Source organism: Meleagris gallopavo, chromosome 13 (assembly GCF_905368555.1).
Source record: "Meleagris gallopavo chromosome 13, MGAL_WU_HG_1.1, whole genome shotgun sequence".
NCBI lineage: Eukaryota > Metazoa > Chordata > Aves > Galliformes > Phasianidae > Meleagris > Meleagris gallopavo.
Window position 1 is genome coordinate 11,146,919 of NC_139416.1, and position 27,659 is coordinate 11,174,577.

A 27,659-nucleotide genomic window follows, 5' to 3' on the forward strand; every position below is an offset into this window, starting at 1 on the left:
TGAAACATATGCCTTCATTTTTAAGGAAGAGTGAATCATAATTTCTGGCTCCAGACTTCCATTTGTTCACCATTTTTCTATTCTAGTTTTGATTCAGAAACTAGCTCTTGAAAAAGAAAAAAATCTTCATTTAATTAAAAAAGTCTCTGAGTTGTAAAAATGATAGTACTATGCTATATATGTTAACGTATTTTATTCTTCATCTACGTAACAAACAACCACCCGGAAACATCTAAAATGACAGCAGACAGCTTTATTTTTCCAGTGAGCCATAAAAATGAGGAAACAGCAGAACAGTTAACATTACAAGTTGCAGTTAAGTGTTGTGATACTAAATGGAGAACATGGCAATCGTTTTTCAGGTTGTCCAAGTTATCTATCAAGTGTACCATAACATACAATTTCATATAGTTTATTGCTTTAATATTACTCTGCTAGATAGTTCAAATCATACCGTGATGAAATCTATTTCAAGGAAATTCTGGCAGTGTAATGAAGAACAGCATTTGTATAATATTTAATGATATATTCCTTCAGTTTGAAGCAAATAATTGTACTGTACATTTTGTTAGCTGGGAATATACAAAAGGAGAATCATTTTGGTCACAAAAAGCAATTTGTAACTTTTCAACATGCTTGAGGGCAAAACAAAAATTATTTGAGCTTAGTTGTAAAACTGCATATTACAATCAAGAGTTTACGTGGAGAGTAAGAGAATCACAATGCAGTTTAGTAATTCAAAATATATGGCCTTTGCTCATTCCATGTGAGGTGACTCTTGAGTTCATACAAACATGGTTAACATTCCTCAAAATCCATTTGAAATGCTATTAGAAAACAAATTGTGCAACAAAATCAAACACCATTTGTTGTACTTAACAATAAATGTTATTGGTATTAAAAAGTACACTAGTGAGTTTGGACTTAGGTCATCCATTCTGCATAGGCCTTCTCAACCCCTCCTATTCTTGAAATCTGTCTATGTATCTATATCTGTATAGATATAATTGGAAGAAAAAAAGTAAGAAGAAAACATCCCCTTACTTTTCAGCTTTAAAGTTCAACAAATATTTGACTGAAATCTCTTTGGTTTGATGAATATTTTCATTAAGATAGTTTTAAATTTATATTGATGAAGTTGGATTAGAGAGATTATTTCTTGAAGAAGAGGTGTTTTCTGGGGCAGCAGAGGAGTATAATGAAGTGAGCTTCTGTGATTTCAGTAATGGGTCCCTCAATTTAAAAAAAAAAAACAACACAACAGCAACAAAAAACCAAAAACATTTATATGAACACTGATTAAATATGACAGTTCTTTGTCTAATGAACACTCAAACGACAATAGATAAGTGTTGCATATTCTATCCTAGTACAATTCTACTTGTTTCTAATTGTTGTCACTTATAAGAACATGGAAACAGCCTATCTGTCCCCTCTTCCAGATGCAGAGCCCACCATTGTGTGCCCAGAATCCTTTGCAGAGTACACAGGTTGTGCATTTCTTGTTTATCTAGTCCAAAAAAGAGCTTTCTGAAAACACTGGATATGTGAAACTGTGTTTGTCATCTACAACTTCTAATTTTCTTATGTCTTTACAAAATTTACATTTTCTCTTCCTGGTGAGTTGGAAGTGTGCATTTTGGCAAGATGAGGAGCAATAGGAAAGAGATCAACTCTCTAAGGTTCATGACAGGACTTGCTTGAGTTTTTGATAGTTTGAGTTGGTTTTTCTTGTTCTGTACCAGTTCTTCCACCGTCTGTACAATTTCCATTAATAGTCATGAGTGATTTGTATGTCTTAATTCTTCATGTAGAGTGTTGAAAATCTACCCTAAAGCTATGAAAAAATAATGGAAAAAGCATGTATAATTGAAAATAGTCTTAATCACTGGAATGTTGAAATCCACATGGTGTGGAAGACGTGAAGGATTTCTTCTTTTAGAAAAGTTGAATTGAAAAGTGCTGTCATTTTCTTTAAATACAATCTTTTGAATAAAACATCCATTCCTGGTGCCAGCAGCAAGCTTCTAAACATGTTCAGGATGACATGATTGATAACTGGAATGCTCTTCTCAAGATGTTTCTAATTTCTTCTTTCTGGTTCAAGAATGTTAAACTTCCAACATGATATATGATATAATAACAAATGTTTTAACCTAAGATTAGTATTTTTCTTAAGAGTGTATAGCAACTGGAAATGAATGGAAATCTGAAAACTAGTTGCTACAGAATGCAGGTGAATTCTATAAGCTATTATCTGAATGCTTCCCATTTAATGTGGTAGTGGTAGACACACTTCTAACTTTTGTAAATGAATTGACCCTATTTGCTTAAGTAAAGGACTTTTCTATTTGACTCTAGCAGTGCACAATTTTAGGTCTTATTGGATTTATTAAATTTATATTCAGATGGTAGTCCATATAGTTTTTGCCTGATCTGATGAAGATCTTTGTTATGGTTGGATGCTAGTCAAATCTAGCCCATATCAGAAAACTGTTATCAAACAGTAATAAATATTCTGTCTCCATCTCTGAACCTCAAATTAATTATGAAATCTTGGCTTCTTGGTAAGTCTGTGTCCCAGAGCTTTCAGTCTTTGAAACTTATAATAGTGATCATTTGATCTGAGATTAGATCCTCATCTAGTTCCAAAACTTTCTGCTAATACATGAAAAATTAACAATGTTAATCTTGTTATCTAGGTCAGCAATGGTCCATTTCTGTTTGACAGGAACCCACATCTAGGAAAGAAGCCATGCCACTGGCTGTTCAGACAGAAGGCAGCATTAAGCATCTTAGTCTAGCTTTAGGCAACAAGCATAGAAGACTTTTTCTGTGATCTAGCATCAGAATAATCTTAAAATATAAAGAATATATTTGATGTTTTTATTGTAATGTCCAAACCAGACCAGCTCGCATGTTTTTTGATTTTTTGGATATAAACTGTCATTTCTGGCCTCTGTGATTTTTGTAGCAGAGACTTTCATGTCCAGACATCTTGTATCTTCCAAAAAAAGTTAGAAGCACGAGATACATTATTGGGGTCAAAGAGATTCTTTCAGTTCTCCCAGAATAATCAACAGTTGAAAAATTACACAGTAGCCAGTAGAAATGAACCTAGTATCCTACCCCTCATCGGCTGGACCTTATCAGTATCTAAGTATGGTAGCAGCTCTAGTATATGTCAAGTTTGGCTTTGGCTGATGGAAGTTTAACAGGATTCTTCATGGTGAACTCATTAGACTTGAACTCTTCCTTATTTCTATAGCGTGAGGGATACCCCATTAAAGTGAAGTGTTTTAGTATGATTTTTGTAGCTGTTCCCAGCAAAGAGTAGGGGTTTTGGTTTTTCATCTGAGAAAGGTGATGTCTCAGAGGGCTGAGGCACAAACACATGTTTCAAGGTCAATGTCATTTTTCATCTAGAGCTTGCCAGCTGGCAATCTCCACCTGTAAGTCTCTGAATTAACATTGCAGTTTTAAAACAATTAAACTTCAGGAACAATATGTGGCTGATTAACGACGGTGGAACTTGGTATGGGAAAGCACTGTCAGTTCAATTTTAATTTAAAAGGTGTCAAGCTACGTGACATGGTGTTATATTGCTGTATATCAATGCCAGACAATGACATTACTGTAAATAGTGTTAACTGTCTGACTTAGGGAAATACAAGAAAATTTACAGTTGATGTATCAAATTATAGCTCAGATTTCAGCTTCAAATTATACTCTTGTCAGAAAACATGGCTAAATAAGCAGAGTGAGACGCTTATTACTTTGAGATAAAATGGAAGCGTTACTCTGGATGTTTAACAAGTCTCAGTTTCTGTCATACCCAGAAAACTGTCTACTGGCATCTTGAAGAAAACTTTCTATAGTACTGTGACTAGATCTCTACTGATTTTCAGGGAGAGGAATAAATTTGGGGTAAGTCAGAAATCAAATTCTTTGCAACTGTTCAATTCAAAAACTTTCTCCAAGTGAGAGAAATTGCTAACCAAGAGGAATGATCTCTCTGTTAAAATCATGCGGAATAGATTGGCAGTTGCTTTGCCATTTAGAAACAAGGTCAAGTGTGTTATTTCTACGTGATTCTCTTACTGGACTATCAGGAAAGCTGCCTTAGTCTAATGAAGTGCAGTATCCTGCACGTACTCATATACAGAAACCTTTTTCTTTTAAAGTTGTCCTTATTTTTCCAGTCCTCTTTTCCAGTTGTTGAGTTAACCCTTTCAAAATTCTATTCCTGCCCGCAAAGCTCACAGACAAAATCTTAGGTTTGGCTAGGAAAAAGATAAGTCACACTTGAGGGGAAGGAAAGAAAAAAAGAAAGAAATGGCTTCTATGTTTACCAAACCAGCCTGTGGGAATGTATTAATTATATAAGAATATGTACGAAGAGATGTACAAAGCTTTACTGAAATGTGAAAAAAGTTAACTACCTATATGACTAATAACCATCAAGAAAGGAAACAAATCCAATAATAAAATTCAAGAAGATTGAGTAGAAGTTCAAGCCACAGTTTAGGCTTTACCACTGAATGTGCCAGTATAGCTACCAATCTCCTCTCTTGTGGGACCTTTCCAACTCTGGTTGTTACATGATTCTCTATTGTAGTTTCCTTCCTTCCATTTCTGAATCCACCAGCAGTTGCTGACTGAGGAGCTAAATTTTTGCATGGATATTTGGAGTGCAAATCAGTTCTCCTGCCTCTCTTTCTCCCCTTTGCTCACTGTTGAACAGTCTAAAGAAGAGTTTTAGCAGAACTACACTCTGGCTGATAATTAGCTTTGTAGAGCAGCTAGGGAAGAAATAATAGAAAAGTACCATGTCTGTCTATAATATATATATATAAAAACTCACAGCATGTAAATATGAGCAATGTAGCCCTTGTAACAATTTCAATTCGATGTACACTTTTGAGTATTTATTCCAAATATTTATTGTTCTCTTTGATTTCTACTATCATAATGTTTTGTTTTGACACTTAGAACTGATCAGTGCTTACTTGTTTATTCTTACTTTTAAAATATGAGTAGGAATTGGAACTTTAATTCAAGAATGATATATTTTTTCAAGTTTCAGTGACAAGCCTACTTGAACATAACAAATAAGATTCTTTATGCCCCTAGAATAGCTACAATGATTGTAATAAGTTGGCATGGCGAGCAAGTAAATCACTCCTAGTGCTGCATGATTCTCTGTATGAAGTCTTCACAGAGAATGTCTACTTCTGTATGCATGTCCTCAGTTTCTTTTAAAAACAGTCACAGAATTGGGCAACAGTTAGTTAAACTGATTAATATTCTTTCCAGACTCCATGCTCCTAAAGTGCAAATTTATGTATCTTAGATAAGTGGAGACTACGTAAGCGTTTAGTCAGAACTCAGAATGACTTTGAAGAAAAAAGCTCCCACCAAGTCATCACCTAGATAGGTTAAACTGTGCATCATAGAAAATTCAGATTTGATGTGACCTTCTATTCTCAGGGAAAGATTTCTCACTGCTATAGCAAGGCAGATGTTGGGAAGGTCTTCGTTGGGACCATTGAGCAGAATCAGCCAGTGGAAGCTGCTCATGTCAACTGAAGCTGTGTATGTATAAATATATATTTACCTATCTATACACATATATGCATTTCTATATAAATGCAAAATGCAGGGGGCAGTTCTGCTGTCTTTCTGGAAAGGTAAAATACAGTCATGGATTCCCACATAAAACAAAGCCATCATCAGTTTTAAAATTAGGCAATTTAAGTCAATACTAAGTTCAGATTGAAATCTAACTTTTCAGAGAAAGCATCTGGAGATGCTGTTTGTTGGTTCATTCTCTGAGAAAAAATTCTCCTCAAAGTCCATTCTTTAAAATGCATCTTTCCTATCTGCAGTGGATATTCTCTTGTTTAGCTCTGGGCTGTTACTCTCGGACTTTTCACTTCAAACCACCTCAAGCAGTTCCTCCCCATCCTTGTTTTGTTGTTATATTTACATTCCAATGATATATCTTTGTGCATTATCATCTTTCTGCTACCTACTTCTTCAAATGCAGTGAGCTTAGTAAATTAGATTAGCTCTCCTCTAGCTAGGAGTAAATCAATGGGACTGCCACTGTTCTACACCAGCTCAGGATCTATGCTACTGCTTTTAATCGTTTTTATAGCACTTCTCCAAGTAATCAATGGCATGTCTGTGCTGTACTGAACTCTGGAGTGAGTTCCAGCCTTTGGAGAAAATTTGGTTTTGCTTATGTTGATTGAATTTCATTTAAGTGAGAGTCCATTGTGTGTATCTAGGGGTACAACATAGACTTTCCTCACCTGAATAAAGAGGAGTAATCATCCTTCTAAACAGAGAAAAGTGGATCACGGTGTCTTTTTACGATGCTGGCCCTCAGGATGGTTTGTAGCTGTTCTCACAGAATCTGCTTAGTCAAAGACGAGAATTTTTTAAAAGTAAATAAATAAAGTGAAAGATGGATTCACAAAGGGTAGAAAGGTAAGAGTTAACTGGGTTTTAATTACTGCCAGATTGCATCTAATTTTTAAAAGCTTTCTGGGGGAGGATACTCAGATTTCCCATCTCCAGCTGGGTTTGGGTTTCCAAATCTCTGTCAAACTAAGCCAGTTTCCTTAGTAACTATCTCACTCTCCCACCTATGTACAAGGACAATTACTTCTTTCTGCTGAGCAATGATGGTGGAGCCAAAAGAGAAGGAATAAGGTGAGTCTACTCCACAAGAAGCCTTTGCACAGATTCCAAGTGGTTGGGTCTCTGTGGGTTGTGTGAGGATTATTTTAATTAGGTGAGGATAGGGAAAAAGACACTGCATACAACATGTTTTCCTCCGCACGTGATATTTTTGTTCCATCTGGGAACAGTTTTACATAAATAACAGTTGCAACGATAAGTGAAAAAATGTATTACATACGTGGATGCTCAGGCAGTGTTTTTTATATTCTTGAGACATTTTCCTTTTCCTTTTGAATTGTCCTTCACTGAACCTCTAAATCAATGCCTAGAGTCAGCTGGAGATTTTTCATAAAATTTTCAATATCTTTCTATTTTTTTATTTAGATTTCAGAAAAAAATTGAGGCCCAGTTTCAGCAGAAATTACAATTTTATCTCTTCTATTCTGTGACAAATTTAGAACTTTTCTCTGAAAAAATGCTGAATTCCTGCTTTAGTAGGGTGTATCTGTCATATATGTTAATGCATATGATACACACTGAGTCTCACTGAATGTATTTAAAAAAAAAAAAAATTGCTTCAAAATCGCCTTTTAAATACTCCTTCCTTAGCTTATGCTAAGGGAGCTGACACTTCAATTATGATTTTACAAAATAGTAATAGACTGTTCAAACATGAGGAAGGCTAAAAATTAATTCTCCCCTTTCTTGTCCCAATTCATCTTTCAACAAAATGATTTGCTTATGTATTGAATGAATTTTCTATTACTTTTTTAATATAAAACTGCAGTAACTATTTGTGATACTATTACAGAGACTACATCAATTATTTATTTTAATTGCTTCATCCATCCATTTGTCCATCTGTTTTCCTGTATCTTTCTTCATTTATACTCTTTAGTTGGTGGATATTTTTCATGTGAAGGTACGATAGAAAGTGAGCTTCTATTCATACATCTTCTTCCTGTAGTTTTTCAACTATTTCTAAGAAGATGAGGGCCAGTGAGCTGATGATGGAGTTGTCTGCATTGTTAGTGCACAATGAGAAGCTCATTTGAGTCTCTGCTGTGGGGAAATGTAGTCAGCTGCACGTAAACCTAATGAGATAGTCGTTAATGAGGTTGGTCATTGGAGGTAGAGATTGGATCTTCACAGGTCAGCCTTAAAACTTGCAACTCCTTTTTTTAAGGTGATCTAAGCGTTGTATCTATAGACTGAGACAACCTACAATCCAAAGACATGTATAGATAGTAAACAGGAGACTAATGACATCTAGTGAGTGCATAATGTTTACTTTGACTTTTATAAAGAGGTAATTTGTGAGAGTGGAGATCATCCCACTATACTTTATAATTTAAATGTCACTCAGAATATATGCTGACATGTAGCTGATTAACAGCAAAATTTTGTGGCAAATTAATTAGTATTTAATCCAGAAGACCTACTAAGATGTGATGTGATAAAAATATCTTTTTTTCCCCAGTATTCATTCAATTAAAATGCACAAATGATCTCGACCATTTTCTGAGTTTTACATATTTTATTTAAAAGCCTAATAACTATGTTTCACTTATATGAAAGTTGGCACGTATGCAGTGAACTCCCAAGATACAGCTTGGATTAAACGTGAAGTACTCATGATAAAAGAGCAATTGTACATTTTTGAAAGGAAAACTAATGCCAATAAATATGGTTTAGATGAGTCTTCCTTTTTGTTGCTTTTAGCATTTTGTATACTGTTTGTATTCCTTACTCTTGCCTTAGTTTGCTAAGAGCACTGTGTGTAGTTTTAAGACTATCATTTATCTTTCAGCATCTCTTTGTTCCTATTCTGAAATCAATGGCTTAAAAGAATGTGACTTTAAAAAAGATTTTTGTGCTCCTAGATGGAATTCTGTGTAAATAATTTATCTTTTTGCAGCAGATCTTTCTTTCTTCAACATCCTTCCATCTACTTCTTGGAGCCCCTAATAATATTCTCTTTTGCAGATAAGAGCAATTCTGCTGCAAGCTCTCTCTTAGAAAAGTTGTGCTTTTATGGTGGGAATATTAATGTAGAATTCTGGTGACAATGGTTCTTATTCAACAGGAAAGATCCCAAAATTTACGAGAGAGGGAGGGAGGCCGTAGACTGGAGGCAGTAGATCCATATGTTATTGGAATACGTGTGTGCCCTTCTTTAAATTATTCACAGGTGCTTTCCTTTTTTTTTTTTTTTTTTTTTAATTATTCTTTGGACCACTTATTTTTTTTATAATGTCTAGAATTATTACATGTCTATGTGTTTTCTCACTAGCTAAATTTGGAAAAGTGCTTTCTTACCTTTCTAGCTTTTGTCTAGTAGCATCCTTCCAACTAAGGATGATGTGGCTTTCAAAATCTCTGATTTTCTCAGGTTTTCTTAAGAAAGTTCTCTTTGACATTTTTCAAAAACTTGTGCTCACAACATCAGGAGAGTGTCTACAGTGAATATCAAAGCATTTATGTAACTGAAACAAAATTATGATAGGTCAGTGTTGATCAAACCAAAGCACAACTCATTTCGGCTCAAAGGTATTGTAAACTGTGCCTCAAATGAACAATGCTAGTGTCTCTTTTGTATAAAAATACCCTTAAAGCTTTATTTAGGTGATGGGCAACAGAGTGCCAGAGAATAGTACTAGTGCTGAGAATAAGAATTTCAGTACTGGAAGAGAAAATTCTATCTTGAAGATAACAAATCAGTTTGTGTCACATATTCATGGACTGAGAGGCCCTTCCTGCATCGTTTCCTAGAGCACCTGTTCAGATGTGAATAGACAATGTCAAAATGGAATGGTAGGTCTTAAATGACAGTTTTTTTTGTTTTGTAGTCTCAGATGTTTGTTGTATTTGCTGCAAGTTTCATCATTGCTTGCCATCATAATCACTGTCACTGTGTTATAGTAGCTTCCCAGAGATCAGGAGCTGCTCTGAAATTAGATTTATTTATTCATTTTAACTATTACAAGCAGATTTATTTCTGACACTGTGATGTATCTTTTATCTCAGCAAATCTAATAATGTGCTAAGGCCACATTCATGGCTGGTGGAAAGCAGGATGGGCTCGCTTAGGACCAAGTCAGCACACAAGCTGAGAGTCTGGTTTACAGTCTTTCATTAAAGAACCAAACAGTGAGCCATGGCCTTGATTTGCAGTCATCTCTTAGCAATGGAGGAAGTTCCCATAGTTACTTTATTCCAAACTTAGCATCTGTTTGTCATTTAAATAGAAATTGCTGTGTTGCTTGCCTAATATTTTAGTTTATCTCTTTGCAGTATTTCTCAGATATTGCAAACTTTCTTCTGAGCCTTTCTGGCTCACGTTCAGCAATGAAAGTCAGCCTACTGTTGCTAAATGTCAGCAACACAACTACCCACACTAGGACTCAACACCTCCCCTCCCTCTGTCTGTCTCTTTTTTCCATGTGGCAAATGACAAGTTTTCAGGAAAAGCGCAGCAGGTGCTTGTGTTCTTGCATCACTCAGTGATTCCAGGACTTCCTAATATTGAATGAACGTGGTACTTCCCTGGAATACCCTCTTCACCCAATTTCCAGAGTAAGTTAAGCCAAGGGGTTGACATTAGCTGTCAGAGCATTATTCTCATTGGTCTTTTGACCATATTGTTCAACAACACTAAGGCATAACTCTGTCCTGGCATCAGTGAGCATTTTCCACTAAAATGCATGAGGTGTCAAAGAGGGTTAATTCCCAAATAAGTTGTATGTTTCAGCATATGTGTTTAATATGAAGTGATACATGCTCATTCCTAGTGAGAAAGAATGCCCTCAACTTTTACTATCATACCTTTTTCGCTGCTCTGTGTTTTCTCTATTTGCTTTGCATACAGTTTCTTGCACAGCTTCCAGCTAAAAGCAGAATTGCAGCATGCAAAGTGAACACCTGCTGGGCCAGAACAAAACACATCTACACTGCAACTGGAGCAGAGGAAACTATGTCTGTGGTGTTGGATTTTGCTGGCCCTGGCTGAGTGCTAGGCTCCCACACAGGAGGCAGCCCCAGTGCTCACACAGTGCTGTGGGCAGCACCTGCACACGTCCCTGGAGGCTTGGGACCAGCTTTCCCCTCCCCCTGAATGTTATTCAGTGACAAATGGTGGAGCTTCCTGTTTCATAGCTTCAGCAACCTGGGACAGCTTTAAGTAGAACTGCTTGAGATTCAGTGCCATTAGTAACTGCAAGATCTTTGAGCAAAGCATGTACTGGAAAGCCCATCTGGGATTTGAGAGAGACAGGCAGCTAGACTGCTGGTTTTCCTTGTGCTTTTTAATAGATTTCATTGGTACCTTAACTTGAGAGAAAAAGCTAACATAAAGCTGAGCACTACTTTGAGTGCAGCCTGATTTCTAAGCAGCAGCTGGTTTGCAGCTTCTGGATGTGATTGAAATAAGATCTAAACATCCTTAATGTATCAGACTACCCAATTGCCTTCTGTAATGTAGCAGTTGGAGGCATAAGGTAATGAAGGATCTGATTATCAAATGTACTAGAAACATCTAAAGTAGAACTGGACTATGAGGTGAGCAAAAATAGAAGTGTAGAGCAGTTCCATCTGCTTTGTCTTCACTGCACTTACATGCATACAATTTCACACTGATTATCCCAACATCATAAATTGGTGTTGCAGGAAATCAGCAGAAGTATTTGTAGTCAATCTCGTCCTAATATGATCATTTTTCTCCTTATGCAGATTTACTGCATCAGGCAGATAATCAGAATTCTTCTAGTCCTGCATTCTAGAAATTTCTTAGCATTGGGGATCATTATTTCAGAGGTCTCATCTTTTAATGGAACAGTGCTGTTTGATTAAACACTTAAAATAGTGATACCTTTCATGAAACAAAGAAATGCCTTGATTAGGTATTCAGACATCAAAATTCCTATCTATTACCATCCCTGTGAGTATAAGACATGCCATTTCTTCAAGTAAGGTTACAGTATTCATCATAGCTTGAGTTTATTAAAGGATTTTCATTGAGTTGATCAGATACCTGTCTGACTTTCCTGACATCTTGAGTCAAGTATCTTTTCATTTGAAGATTGATTGGGATGTAAGATGAATTTAGTGTCTTCCAAATCACTTTACTACAAACTCTTTTATTTTACCCTTTTTTCCACCTGAAAAACCTTGCTGTCTTTATAATGTGATGCATAATAGAACAGTTAACCTATATTGCTTCCTGTCAACACTGTTAAAAAGCATATATTAAAGTATGATCAAGAGATACACAGAAGAAAATGTAAGATATTGATAGAAGTCAAGACTAGAGGAAAAACTGTTCTTGAATCCTATTTATGTTTTCATAGCTCTATTATTATTTAAGGGAACTGATTTTTTACTTTTGGTATGAATGGAGACTATCTTCCATAGGGTGTAGACAAGTGAACCCTAATCGTTATTCAAGTAGTCTTACTGGTATAAAATAGGTATGAGAGTGATACCTATTTTCATTGATTTTCATTGAGGCTACATCTAATATACTTGAAACTGTGCTTCTCTTCAACTATGACAGAATCATGGTACCAGATTTTGAAGGCGTGGGCTTTGACACAAGCAGGAAGAGTCTTGTCATGAGCAAAACATTAATATCAAGGATGGGAAGAACTTTGCATGCTTAGATTATACATTCTAAATGGTTGTGTGTCAAACACCACTACTTGGAGCAAGTAAATGACTATTTTTCCACTGGCTTGAATACCTGAAATGTTTAAGATAAAGTTCAGGGGCTTCATTTCAGGAGCTTCAGTTACCTGAACTGATACAGGATTTTTTATACCTATTTTTTCGTAACTTCAGTAAATATTATCTTCATTATTCATAGTGAACCAAAATTTTTGATTTTGAGTAATTTGTTCCAGTATCTAAAATCATTGCTTGTGCAAGGCAAGGAATAATGACATTTTGTTTGGAATTTAGTATAGTTTTAGCATGCTATTATTCTCTAATCTGCTTCTATTGTTTCAGTTCTTTAATTGTTTCTGCTAACGCTTATATTCTATGCAACCTCTATGAGGAACATAGCTATTTTAAGGATATACATAAAAGCTGGCAATTACATTGTCTTATCAAGTTTTTGCAGCCTATTAAGTTGTTCAGTGGTACTGGAAATGATTAGACTCAATATTGTAGGAAAGAGAATCTAAAACAGGAACCTGGGCTTTTAAAGCTGTGATAGCTTGAAAAATTCTACCTGTTGCATTGGTTTAGAAAACATTGGCAAGGATAAATACACTCAATGTGGAACTCAAAATATTAACTGTTTGTTTTTTAAAAAGCAACTACATTAAATGGAATGGATGACTGGATAAACCTCCAGCTTGGTTTGAAAGTTGCTGAACAGTGTTCCTCTGCTTTGTGAAAAAGGAGATGAGTTACATCTGCAGGAAACTAAAGGAAAGTGGCTCCCAGAAGGCTCTCTCCTGGGACAGTCCTTAACTGGCGGGCAGCACACGGACCAAGGACCAACAAGTTCCTATGCCAGGAACGGAGTGGCTCTCCACTTGTGAATTGAGCGTTGGATTGGGTTTGCAACAGGGGCTGACGTACATCTTGCATTTAGTATGCCTTCATTTTACCTTCTTCTTCTTTCTCCTTTTTAAAAAATTAGATGCGTCATTTCTGCCAGACAAATTCTGCCGAACAATACTGGAATTCTGTACAAAAAAGAATACATTTCTTCGGGGAGGTAGAACTGTAAGTGTGCAGAATGCTGAAGAGCTCGGGTTAATATGCTGATCCTGACCCACTTAAGTCTTTTGCCTGCAGAGTGGAAAAACTACTTTTGGTAATGCTCTGATGGCAAAATAAACTGCTTGAGAACTGAGAGACATATGTTGGACAGCTGCTGCAAGTCAGCCCTGTCTGAGGGCGAGGCTGTGAGTCTATATTCTTTGAGAAGCTATTATGATGCTGGAGTCCAAAAACTATTACAAATTAAAAAAAAAAATGCTGGATGTTGGATTTAGTAGCTGGAAATTTCCTTTGCCTGATTTAGTCTTCCCAAACACTACAAAATAATCTTCTGAAGATAAATATTACACAGAAAGATGCTTCTAAAATGACTTTGCACTAAATTGCTCTCAAATGCATGTATATAAATATGTATATATATGTTAGAACTTAACCAAACATTTGTAGACTCTTTCAGAGTTAAGTATTTTTGAGTTTTCTTAGAGAAACCATCATTATGATTAATTATTGTCAAAGCGTTAGTCTGGGTAGATAAATAGATATACAGTTGTTTATTTATACAACATCTGATTTTGCATAGTTTGTAAGAACTTATTTCTGAACATCCCTGTTTGAACCTACAAAAACTCAGTCTGGCTCTTCCTTTTTAAATAGTTGCCAGCTGTGTTATTTTCTTTTATTCGTTTTGCTAATTTTTTTCCCGTATTTAAATAGCTTGAGAGCTATGTTAAGGCTTCATTCTGTTCAAAACTCAAATTAAAATTCTGATTTCTGCAGTGCCTGGCATTTCTGACTAGCACTTTAGTGACTAGCTCTGATCTTTTTACTGAAGAGTTTACACGACAGTTGCAATTTTAGAGGGAAAATAAAAATAAGCAAACAGCCTTTTCCTACTGACATGGGTGTTTACGACACAATGTGGTTCTTTTCTTCATGATATAGTCATGTACTTCTCTCTTCCTTTGTGGGATATGGAATATCTTTTAGGAGGTAGTTCTCAGGAATTTTTGTTGCACGGGGTACTACGATTTTACAAATGGAATATGATGACTCTGAAGAATGGTTTTCCTGTCCAAAATGGCTGAGAAAATGCAGGTGGACATATCTATCTTGAATTCTCTTCCTCAAGTTTCCCTTTTTGGTTGTCATCAGGCAACCAGAAAGAAGTATGAGACCTGTAAAGTGTGGGAAAGCAGCCCTATTTGACACACAAAAGGTCCAGTCTAGGTCATTTTCTCTAACTCCAGTGAGTCTTGACTGAGAAGCAGAGCAACTAGTATGCAACATGGAAAAATCTGTCTTTGTTCTGAATGCAGTTTAAACTACTGATCCAAGACATTTGATGCAAGCTATTCTGGGGCAGTCCTGGAGATCTCATGTTACTCCCATTTCTCCCAGATACCTGTTAAATCAGGGTAAATTCTTCACTTGTTTTAGAGAAAATGAAGTGCTAATACAGATCACAGGAACAGAAGATTTATTTAAGCGTTTGTCCCTCTTCGGAAGACAAAGTAGTAGATTTAAGTTAGAACTGCCAATATGGATCATGCTGAAGATAAGCAGTGTTGAAACCAGCACTGTCAGCCTTTTTGCAGACTTGTCCTTGTGCTCCTCTGAAGAGGTGGGAGAATGGCCACGTGGCTCTAAGATGCTTGCTCTGTTTCAGTCTTTCAATTCTATAGATTCATTCATGAAAGGAACTTGGAGATAAGCTCAGCCTGGATTTATTTTTTATTTTTTTTGTCAAAAGGTTATGATCATTTATGTGGAATTTGCTCTGTAGGATGTTACCTATAATGCAGATGGCTTTCAGCAGTTCAGATCCTTTCCCACCCTGTAGCTCTGTGCATGCAGGTTCCTGCCAAGGCTTCTATTTGAAGAGGGTGTGTGACAGGGACTGAGAAAGAAAGCCTAGCTGGATGAGTGCAGGGTTTTTTGTTTGCGCTTGTGGAATCTGTGAACACTGACCTATCTAAAATTACTTGAAGGGAGCCAGTAATTTTACATGGAAGCAAAGAAAGAAGGTCTGTGTTATCAAGACAAGATCAAATCTTTCAAGATTAGGTATTTGGTATGGAAGAACTGCAGGGAAAAACTTGAAAGGCTAAAATGGCAGTAAGAATCTTTAAGCCTTTTCAGCCATCTCATTCCCAGTTACATCCTGTTACATTAGTTCCCTGTCTGCTCTCTCCTGCCTGTTCCTACCTTTCAGCCTGTAATGTCTCCTCATTATTTTTTATTTTATTTTTTCCATTTGCTGATTGCCTGGCTCTTTTTCTTCCCCACGCTATCAGTTGTCCTTCTGGTCTTTTTTCTTCACCATTCCCTTTTTCTTTCCTGCAGAAACTCACTGAGAATTGCGATGCATGAAACTTGGCCACAGAAGTTCACCTGGCCTAGTTCATAGGTGAACTATGAGTCTAGTGACATCCCTATGAAACCTTTTTCAAGTTACTCCGATGAAGCATGACTCATGACCAATTTATGTGTAAGCTAGTCTACCAGACATCATACACATTCTACAGGATGTTATCTCGTTGTCCATTGCTATGGCTCCTGATGTTGTTTTGAAAGTCTTAAGTGATGCTGCCAGTTACTGACTGCTTGTTACATTGTTAGAAATGATGCTGCTCAGAATTTAGTTTCCTCACCTTCTATTAATCCTGAATGGTTGGAGACAGACTATCTGGCTGCCTGTTTGCTCTATCTGGGTGTTGGCCGTCATTGTTCACCTCAATCTGCACAATGTGTGAAGGCAGTATGATGTATGCTAAAATGATAGAAGCTTAAATTTCAGTATAAAAGACCCATCTCAGGTGATTTTTCAAGGAAGAGAAATGCAGAACAGCAGGAGAATGTGTTGTAATATGATGAAGAAACTGTATAACAAGTAAATTAAGAATTTCTTATTTCTTATGCATTTCACTATTGAAATTGCCTAAAGAATAAGTATATATAGTCAATAGATTATTATATGAAATGATGATGTCAACCAAAGTTCATCTGACTTGTCATAGGTCTTGCAATACAGTAAGGACGTATCTCTTAATTAAGAGAAGGTGGAAACATGTCTGCATCACATCTGCACATTTTATGGTTTCCTATGAAATTTTTGTATTTTAGGATGTCCTTTTACTTATAAGGGAGAAAAAAGAAGCTTTCTGTCTGTCATTTGTCTGTCCTTAGGTGTGACTCGCCCCTGAATCACAGAGAGTAGACACTTCTAAGTACTATATGCTATATGCATTTCAGTACCTCAGCATTTTATTCCAAATTCTTCCAAACTGGATTATTAATTATTGGTGAGCAGTGTTATCTGCGTAAGCACTCTGGTGACATGCCCTGCCTCACACTGATTGCTTATCTGACACGTCAGATGAGACATGTCAGTAGAGACTTTTGCTTAGTAGGAAGCACGTTCTAAGTATTCCAAGTGCCAAGCTCTTGCCTGTCCAGGAGACAGAATAACAACCTGCTTTATTCATAACGCCAAAGGAAACTTTCTGGATCTTGAATTTGATATTCATTTAGAATGGATGGATGTAGTTAAATTGGGCAAGCTAGAAAAACAACAATAACTCCAAACCACCTATTGCTTGTCCTGTAATATATTTTCTTCTGGAAACTTTTTCTGAAATATTTTACATTTGAACTTTTATTGCAGTATGAGATGAAATATTTATATGTGTTTCCCCCATCCCTTCCCCCCCATACTATAGTAAAGAATACACATTTTTTCCAGCCGTCTCTGATAAAAACTATAATATGCAGTTTTGATAGCACCAAAAGGAAGGATTGGAACAAATATGATCGTGCTATCTCCTTTTCCTTGCTGTGATCCATCAGTTCATTATGTCAAGGTCAAAGCTAAAAAAATTTAACTCTTCTTATTTTACAAAATGGGAAATGTCAGAAAATGTCAGGATTAGGAACAGTGTTGATAGAATCAATGCTACAAAGCATCATTTATGAGGGCAGCAGAACACATAAACTCTGTGAAGTTCTTTGCTTTTAAGAGAGGAGCATGTTCCTCCCCAACAGAGCTATATGCATTTATATTAATACCCCTACTAGGCAAGGTTTTATGGCAATTTAGTTTGCTACCAGCATATAAATCCCCCTGATTTAGATTTGTTTTGACTTCTTCCTTTTTCCAGTACATTCCTCCTTTCCTGTGTTAGTTGTTAGAGATCAATTCAGGCAACCTTCTACCCTTTGAACTTACATTCTTTCTGAACTCAAGATGTTATAAAGCTTTTCCCAGAATCCAGTGGCACTATAAATGATGGCCACCCTTTGCTTGTGTGTCCTTTTGCTTGAGTAGGTTGCTGCAATGAAAAAAAAAAAATCTATATTTTGTGGCTGATTTTTTGTCTTCCCTCATTGTGTGCTGCCAGCTCCCTAATTGGGGTAACAAACTTTTGTGTGTGTTTTTTAAAAAAGAGATGAACTCAGTTTGGTTTAAGTCTACAGTAAACAAACAAGCAAAGAGTGACTGTTGTTTTTGTTCCATTCAGTACTTAAGCATGTCCTTAATTTTAGTTTGAATTATGGTAAGATATGAGCAAATTTTTAAAATGTCTTTCTCAATCAGTTAAATAAGTTAATAAAATACAAGCAAAAAAGACAGAGGCAGCCAAGAATTTTACACAAGAGACCTCATCCTTTGCCAGTCCCTCTACCACAAAACCTGCAAAATAAACGCATAGGAAAGCAGATGTCTGAGTTCTGAACAAAATATTTTTAAACATAACTGGCTGAAAACTGAGAAAGTGGCATTGATCCCAGGAGAATTTTGTGGTGGTTTTCTTACTTCTAAAATCTAATAATTGATTTGCTGAAACTCAACTATTCAAGTTCTTTTCAGCCATGATGCATGACTTTCTCTACCACCAGTTAACTACTTGGGTTTCGTAGGCTCTGCTTTTACAAGCTGAAGCTTTTGGTAAGAAAAAGTGCTTTCAGAAATGTAGGCAAGTAACACTGCTGTTAATGTTGAGTTAAAAACCATTGTCAAAAGCCTCTTTCATAGATATTTATCTAATTCAGATTTTCACTTAGTGATTGCCACGGTCAAATTTGAATCTGATTTTATATTCTGAATAATATGGATTCATAACTACACATCTTTGTGTTAGATACCTGTACTTCCTCATGTGCAATACTTGCAGACCTACCCAGCCTATTTCTCGACTTTGGTGTTGCACTGGCATAGCTCTGGGGAATCTAGTGTAGTTACACACTCTAAATGTAATTTAAGGCGTTGTTTAGGAATGGCACCAGCCATATGGACTTTGTGAGAAGTACTTTGTGGGAGCTGTGTGCTGCATCATCAGCTGAGGAGTAGTCTGAATGGAATTTGGTGCTTGGTTGTTAATACTATACAGGGAAATAAGGATGAAAGGGGAGGTTGCTTTTGCTAACACGAACACACTTCCATCCATATTTCCTTTTTTGTATGAGCTGCTTCTTTTGCTGACTCTGCCAAGTTCATTACTTCAAAGTCCTTCTGTCGTTGTAAGCCATAATTCCGTGTCTTGGTCTCCATTTGCTATCTTCATAGCTGCTCCGCTGCTGTTTGTTTTATTCTTATATCTGCCTTTATGTTTTTGTTTCACCCCAAGCAGATTTTCATCCTTAGCGAGCTGGTCATGTCTTTGTAGCTTTTTGGCCGACCTGCTTTTAAGGATTTATTAAAACTTAGTTCATTCCCAAAGCGAATCTCCAACACATATGAAGATTTTCTAGCTCCATGTTAGTATTTTCATTCTTGTTTGTTCAGCCTGTTATTTCATTTCAGTTCTGTACATACACAGTTTAATTCAGTTCTCTCTCCTTAAGAATTCATTCAAAAGTTGGGTTTGTACACGATATCACAGCTTTAATTCATGGACTCCTGCTTATGTGTTTTCCTATTTTGTCTAAAGACATTAATCTTCCTTTACAATAAAACAACTTAATAAGCTGCAAAACATTGATAAGGCAATTTAATTGCCAATGTTTCTGTATTTTTTTAGTATAGCTGAAATCCCACCAAAGGTGGTAGGCAAGTGCTATCAGAGGTTCTCAATGAACTAAAATAATTGGAAAAGATTAGCAAATACAGCTATAATAGTAAATTTAGTTTATTTATTCAACTTTTATAAATATCATAGAGAGTGATAACTTGGTTTGCAAGTTGAAGGAATAAAGTGAATGTGCCAACTTGAAAAAATGTAAACAATTATATTGTCAGTTATTGTTTGAATTATTCATTTAAAATATCTTTGGGGAGTTTTCATTGCATGTGTAAAGCAAAGAACCATTCCTATGAATAAAATGTAGTAAGAAATAATTGAGGTAGGCATCAAAAAGCCCTTCTGACTGCTTTAGAATAAATATTCAAAACTGCCACTTCTCCTGATTTTATTGTCAAGTGTTGGTATTTTTGATGCTTCAAACCTGAGGCAAACAAACTTATATAAAAGAGCCAACTTCTGTCTTTCAAAGGAAATGTATAGCGACTGTGTCTGGCTCAAAAACCATAATTACCAAGATGACAAATACTAAGGCAATTAAAAATGTATTTAATCAATGGGAACTAATTCCCAAAGTTGAAAATCTTGTGTTTATTACTCCAGATCCACCACTGCTTGCCACTTGGTAATACCATGTAAGCAGAATAATTATGAAAGACTATCCACTACAAATGCACAGACTTTTTTCTTTCTGCTTGAAAGCACAGTCATTCACAAAAGTAATTTTCAAAGTCTGTCTGTGGAAGAAAAAAGTGCAGCTTCAATTGGCTTTCTCTGACTATATTGTTCCAATGTATCTATTATATTATATATTGAAAGCTCTATATTATATATTGAAAGCTCTTCTAACAATTTTAATTCTCATCTCAAAGTGGCATTTTTAGATAAGTATAGGAATATCCAAACTATTCTAATTTTTCTGAAACAGAAAAGTTTCTGAAACAAATTAGGGTGTATTTGAAGCAGACTTTGAGAAAGGTGTGAGAGAATCATTAAGCATTCAATGGGAGGTACAGATAAGAAAAGGTAATATTGTTTCTCAGCACAAAATTAAGTCTTACAATGAAATATTCAGACCATATTCAGTGGTTGTAACTCAAATTAGACACAGTCCCAGATCTCTTGATCCCTTTCCTGTTAACAATTAATAGGGTTAGGATCAGGAGCCCCAGTTAATAAAAAATAGCTCTCAAAAAGAAGAAAGATATTTCCCAGTCACTTCAGTGGTATGAACATTTACCATCTGGTTCAATATATACCAGTGTGAGCAATATAAAATATTTGCAAACCATCATAAAAATATTGTGTAAGTTTTAAAATTGAAAGAAGAAAATGATCATCACTGGTTCCGAGGTTTGACTCGTATCTTTTATCCTTTCTGTTCAAAGTCATGAATAGTTGCACATTTGTTATTAAAAGATAACTCAGTATTCTTTTTTAAATGTAGTGAAGATGGTGAATTGGATTTTTTCACTTCCAATTATGCAGGTTTGGATATAAAATGCTTCAAAGTATGCTGTTAATCTGTTACAGTCAAAATAATGGGTAATTGGAACTGAATGTCCTTTTTATCTGGCTGCATCTAGCTATCAAACAAATCCTCCTATTAATTGTTAAATCATAAGGACTTCAAAAGACATTTCTCAATTCAGTGTTGGTGCTCTGATAATCTAATCTCCATTGGGCACTGGGACTGTGCTGAACTGTGTTGTCATTAGTCTTGTCAGCTCTGGTTCCTAATTTTATTTCCTCAGTTAAATGAAATGAGTTATATTTTTTGAGAAACTTTTCAAATGTAGTTTTACAGATAAGGTTTTAGAAGACAAAGTTATTTTGTAGTAATAATGATTTTTTTCACTGTTAATTCCTTAGTTTTAGGAGTTTCTCCCTGGTGTCGCTCAAGTAGCATAAAAATGAGCGTAGGTGTAACCTTAGGATAAAGGTTATGTTTTTGAGGGGCTTTTGGGGAAGAGACAGAATATGGGAAAGATATTTGGCTGCTATATTTCCATACGCTTATAGCCAATGTATGTTTACTTCATGAAAGACTTCAAATTCTCTGGAACCACTCACATTAAAAGTTAGCTGGGCCACCTGAATTCATTTGGCTGAAACCCTTTGAAGACCTGCATTTTAAAGTGTTTTCATTTTTCTTTCTCTCTTTTTTTTTTTTCTTCTAAACTATTATTTAAAAAGTATATTAGAAAACTGGGATGCTGTCATTTAGAGAATATCAGTCTCTTGTCTACATGAAGTGTGCTGGAGATCATAGCAAAGTGAACACTTAAAGGATCATCAGCTTGGCACTGTCAAGAAAATTATTTTGAATTTTTTCTTGAACTTTTCCCCCTAGGGGTCTCTTTCTGCCTGCACCTCTCTTTCATTTGTGAAACCTACAGCTGTGGTTCTTCACTCATGTTAAAAATCATAAAAATGCAAGAACAAAGAAAAAAATCAAAAACATTGAAAGAGAGTACAAAATAGCTGCTATTCTGTTCCCTAGGCTCTCTGCTTAAGAGCTCTATTCACTTAAAACATTTTCCAGCTTCTGAAACACTTGATTAAAGTCAATTGGGAAAAAGATAAGCTCTTAAAAGTGCTAATTTGTGACTCAGAGAACTTGAATAAGTCTAAATATGACATTCTCTGTTGCTCTGTATTCATGATTGTGGAGCTTGTTTGGAGAATGTTTTAACATTTCATTGCACAGCCTCTTGTGTTGTGTATTTTTTAAGGCATTCACTGATACAATATTGCAGTGCAGCTATAAGCTCCCCTGTCTCCTTTCAATCTCTTTTAGAGAAATCTCTTTTAGAAAATCTTCTTCAGATCAGAAGTGAAGTGTTCCTTTTGTCTTTGGTCACGTTAGTCCATAGGCAGTCCTTGCTTGACCTCATGTACCAGATCATGAGTTAAACTGATGTTCTTGTCTAATTAATATCCTTTCATTCTTAGGCTCTGGACAGATAGAAAAAATTGAGGAATAGAACCAGAACAAGTTGCACTGAGACAAATACGTGCAAAGAAGCAAGATCTATACTGAGAAGGTAACAAAGGAACAGGCCAAATACTAGAAGGTCAGTCTTTGAAATTGCGATAGTTGTGACTGTGTCCCTCAGAAGAAGAATATTAGTGCTGGAGCAGACAGTTTTCAGGAAATATATCCAGTGTTCATAGCTTTTTCCAAATTAAGATTCCTTATCTTTACTGCCGCATGTGTCAAACCGAGTTTACTTTTCATATGGAAGGCATCTTCTAGATACCTTTTTCTTTCCTACTTCAAAGATTGTTGAATGTCTTCTAATCAAGTAGTTCCTAACTCTTCTGTCTTCTCTCTTTTTGCAAAAACAAGGTTATCACTGCATATCTTACAGATAACCATACGCCTTGTCTCTCACACCTCCCTTCTCATGTCAAATCCCTTTTCTTCTGGTGTACTTGTGAAATATCCCAATATTAACAGCAGTTACGTATTTGCCTTAAGATTATGATTCAGTCTTTCAACTGACAGTTTCTACTCTGCCCTGGGGCTGCTCAAAGAGTCACACTGTATAATACATTGATACTTGCACACAGTTGCTACTGTCATACTGCAAAAGTTATGTTTCACTGACCACCTTCTGCACGTTACTTCACATTTCTCCAAATCTCTTTGCTCACACGGGTAGAAAAGGTTTTCATGCTTGTACAGAGGTACAACTTTTCTTCTGTTTCTTTCTGTTTGACTCATTGTGAGAGTAAGAGTAATGAATGCAGGAAAGGCTGCACTGAAGACTGAGACAATAATGTGAACTGCACTAGGCTTCCGAGCACTCAAAAATTTTCTCAGAATCTTGACTATTTAGCTGTTAGAGCCTTAGGCTCAGTCTTCTATCCATAAGTACACTGTCCATGCATTGTATAAAATTAAGAGCTGTCTGGAAACTGTCTGTACATTATGTTCTTGAACAGGGTTATGTTTTTCCCTCATGCACTTGTTATCTCAGTGAAATTTGTTGCCCTGGTGTTAGTGAAGGTTTCAAAACATGGTATTTTAATTAATAATGATTATTAATTAATTAAGCATCTCATTGATGCTTGAGACTGTCAGTTGCATGGATTAAAAATCTTAGAGTCTGTACCTTTCTGTCTGTACAAACAAACCAGTGCACGCAGTACAAACTGCAGTTCTACATTGCCACATTAAAGTAAGTAGCTGCTGGACTTGGCATCTTTCTTTTTATATATCTCCATATAGATATACAAAATAAATACTATGTATGAAGTGACACGTGAGTTCACTCATAAACAAAAGAGCTTGACTGCAAAAAAATGTAATTTTTGATGCTATTTGTAACAAATCATTTCCAAAGCCTAGCTGTTTATGATAGGACTGTTGATATCTTTAACAGCATATGTTTAGGTTCCTGTTCTGCCCTATTCTGTAATATTTTAATTGACAAAATATAGTACATAGGAAAGAATAAATTATTTGATAGTGATATGGGGCAAAGAAGGATGCTGAATGTTAAAGGTACTAATGCAGTAGTACAGAGTATAAGGCAGGAGCATGGAGGAGCAATCAGTATTTTAGAAGATTAAATCTCTCTGTTAATCTAATGAACAGTTTGAAAAAGTTTTCTGAAATATGCTATTTCTTGAGACTGAGAAGTCAGGATAGCTAACGTACCTCATTTCTATTCCCATGATTTTACCAGCAGTTCAAAGGACTGACCTTTATAGAAAATCAGCCCATTACTTGTGTGATGATAGCCAGAAGAACAGAATAATTATTTAACACTTTAAAATAATGAGGAAAGCAAATGTCTCAAAATATAAAATTAAAAAAATTAGTATGCTTTGGAAGTACTAAGACTGGTAAGCAAAAATGTGGGTCTAAAAGCATAACAGCAACAAAGAAATATATTAATAATCAGAACAACAATAATTTAAAACATCATATATGAAACAGTCCATAGTATTATATAATGTAATTTTAGCCAAAATTCTTCCACATATTTTTTTTCTTACCCCCTTTGCCAAGAAAAAGGTGTACTCCATTGAACGTACGTTCAGTGTGTTCATACTGTGACAGTGAGGACTTTGCAGCAATCTCTGAGCGTATTGATGTGAGCATTAATGAAGTAGTGATGTAAAGTATGTTATAAATTAAAAACCCAATTTGGCAAAGAGCTGAGGATGCTCAGGCAATGATTCATCTCTTCTGACTGTGTAGGTTAGGAACCTAATTGTCCTCCCTTCAGTATACAATCAGTGAAGAGACAGACACCTCCGGTTTAGTCCTTGCTAGAGGGTTTTTTGTCTCACTAGAGATCTGAATCAGTCTCTGAAGTTTTTTTTTTTTAATATTTCTTAAACTACTGTATATGAAGTGTAAGGTGACTAAGCTATTAGCTTTGAGCTTCAACTCTATTTGGGCAAATACAAGGCTTAATAAGTTACGAAGGCTGATTAATTATGGCTCAGGTAAATGCAATTTAGATCAAATGTTTAATTTTTAGATTGCAACGTTGTGTAAGATCAGCTAGTTAATTCTAGTGATTGACTAAATTCTGAACACCATGCATTGTGTGATACTTTTTTTCATGGCATTAATAATTGACCTGTAAATGCCCCAATTTATTTCCCTCTTATTAAGAAATACCTCCAAAATGCATATGCTACATTTTGTGGTGGAGGGCATGTTTTGCAAGAAAAGGGACTGATTTAGGCAAACACTCTGGATTTGAGGATACCTCAGCCAAATAAGAACATTTTAAAAGTTGAATGTTACATTGGGATTACAACAGCCTCAGTTCTTGACCCACATGTACTTATAAACTTGGGCAAAATTAATGAGAATGAAACACCTTGATTTCTATTATTTCTCCCTTTGTTTTGGTAATAGCTTGTAATAGTTTGTGTTTAGCTGAATGACGCAATCCTGTGTCTCATGAAAGAGAAGCTAACCTTGAAGCCACTGGGATGAGGCCACCTCCATTCGTGTGACTGAGTGTCCCTCTGACAGATATAGGGTGAATAGGAAAGGCCAAGTAGGAATAGACCATGGTTACAGGGAAATTCATTTTCCCTGACCCACCTGTGTTTAGTCTGAGGAAAATGTATCTCCTTTGCTTTATGCAAAACAGGTTTTCCTTCACTAGACTGGTAGAGCATAAGGGTGGTCTTTGGGTGATTTTGCTGTTGCTTTTTTTCCCCTGTTTAGACTAGCCGGAAGATTGAATGCATTTCCTCAGTATTCAGACATGACAATCCCTAGTAATTAGCTGTCCCAGAGCTAGATTATTAGTAAGCTATAAAAAAGTCTTTAATTTCCATCAACAAATACAGTTTCCAGTCATTATAGTCTGCAAGAATAGCATCAGTTTATTTGAGATTTTCCTCTCCTAAGCATTGGTATGAAGAGTTATTCCCATATGAATTTAGAAGGATGATTAGAAAAAGACTTCTTCAAGATGGCTTTAAAATGAAGCAGCCAGACATAAGAATGTAAATCATGTTCTATGGGAAGAAAGAAAAATAGATCAGGCTAAGAATGCAAATCATATTCAACTGAAAAATTCAGATCAATATTAGAATCTGCCTTGTGTGACTGCAGTAGCATAAAATTATCTGCTGAGCTGCCTGTAAAAATGACGGTAGAGAGAGGAAAACGATTTCAAGCAAAAGATGGCCTGCTGATAATTTTGCACAATTAAGCCAAACTGTTACCCAAATTAGGGGTAAAATATTGTATGAAAACATGCAGAATACGAATACTTGTAGAAAATGTCAGGTACGTTTTTGTTTCATTGTTACAATGAGGTGGATTATGAGGTGTTGGAGAGGTGAGAAAATTACTTCATCAGTACTGAGTTCTTAAGCAAAGGAAGCCTGATTCTCGAATGTATATTAGGGAGCAGGTCAGTGACCTTATATTTCCAGCATTGTATCTTTAAAGGAGGGATCCCAAACTTTGAGAGGACCATTCTGGGGAGAATTTATTTTGGAAAGGTTTTCATTATGATTTTCAACATTGTGTGGAATTGCCAATAATTTGATAGGAGGAACATATGAAAGAATAGATACTAAAACAACAAAAAACTACCCAAGCTCCCTAAGCTTGAAATAGAGTTGACTGCGTTCACCTTTCACAGGCTTCTCTGCGGCCAGCTTCTGCAGATCCAAGACGGCTTCCAGACTTCAGGGTATATTCTTCTTGTGGATGAGGATCCTGGAAGTCTGAGGGCCTTAGCTGAAACACATTTCCTTCATGATCTTCATGACACCTATTTCTATTCGCTGTCAGACACCAGATTGTTAAGAGTCCTAGTTCAGAATTTCAGATTCAGATTCCTTTCTTCATTGCTGGGCTCCACCCTCAACCAGCTGCATGCACAACGTGATCTGAATGGATATCTGAGTCTTCCTCATTCCAGAGCAAAATATCTGATGATACATCCTGAAGTTTAAAGTTTGCTGAAATTGAGCTAGAAGTGTGAATTGTTTGTTAGCTGAATACTTTCTGAGCACCTTGTTATGAGTTTTCTAAAAAATTTGGCTACAGATTTAGCAACAGGACCTTCTAATTTCAGTATCAAATATTAATGAAGATGCCTTTGATTTGTGTCATTTTAACACTCTGACAGGTTGATCATAAACTGTTCGGTGCAAGCATTCAGTAATTGCTAGACAGTCTTCCTCCCTGGTGACTAGTAAAAAATCATAGTCACATGACTCAATTATGGTGAATTAATAAATGGGTAGGTTCTGCTTACACAAATTAACACACTTCTGAATAAAGGAATGTAATTTTCAATTTCTCTTTCTTGAAAAAAATTCAGATTCTATTGTTTAATAAATGATGTGACAAAACAGGGATTGGATGGTTTGACTATCATGTAAGCAGTAGCATGAGTCAAAAACATATTTTGTCAAACAAAGGATGTGTTCTGCAATGATTTTCTTGCTTTATATGTAATTCATGAAGCAGTGATCTGTAGTACAAGGGAAGGGAAATTAAGAATGTCTAGCACCTCTGCACTTCCACACTACAGCTGAATGATCACCAAGACTGGGCCTACAAATATGCCTGAGCAATTATTTAAAAAGTCACCTGCAGATTTAGAATTAAAAGTGTGTTGTTTGAAAGCTATTTTTTTTTTTCTGTAGCCCATTGCTGCTCTTTTTTTCTTGTTTATTTGGAGGACAATCCATTCAGAATTTTCTGACAATGAATAGTGC

General features: G+C 35.9%; 1 long non-coding RNA gene across 2 annotated transcripts; it reads right to left on the reverse strand.

Moving 5' to 3' along the window:
* Positions 1 to 228: 228 nt before the first annotated feature.
* On the reverse strand, positions 229 to 24,659 carry LOC146543493 (uncharacterized). Of its 2 annotated transcripts, none has more exons than XR_014886122.1 (3): positions 24,447 to 24,659; positions 6,318 to 6,421; positions 229 to 2,097 (listed from the first exon to the last, which is right to left on the reverse strand). It is a non-coding gene; the product is annotated as an uncharacterized LOC146543493 (long non-coding RNA). The 2 variants fall into 2 exon arrangements; XR_014886123.1 differs by having other exon boundaries at positions 229 to 1,837; positions 24,447 to 24,650.
* Positions 24,660 to 27,659: the final 3,000 nt, after the last annotated feature.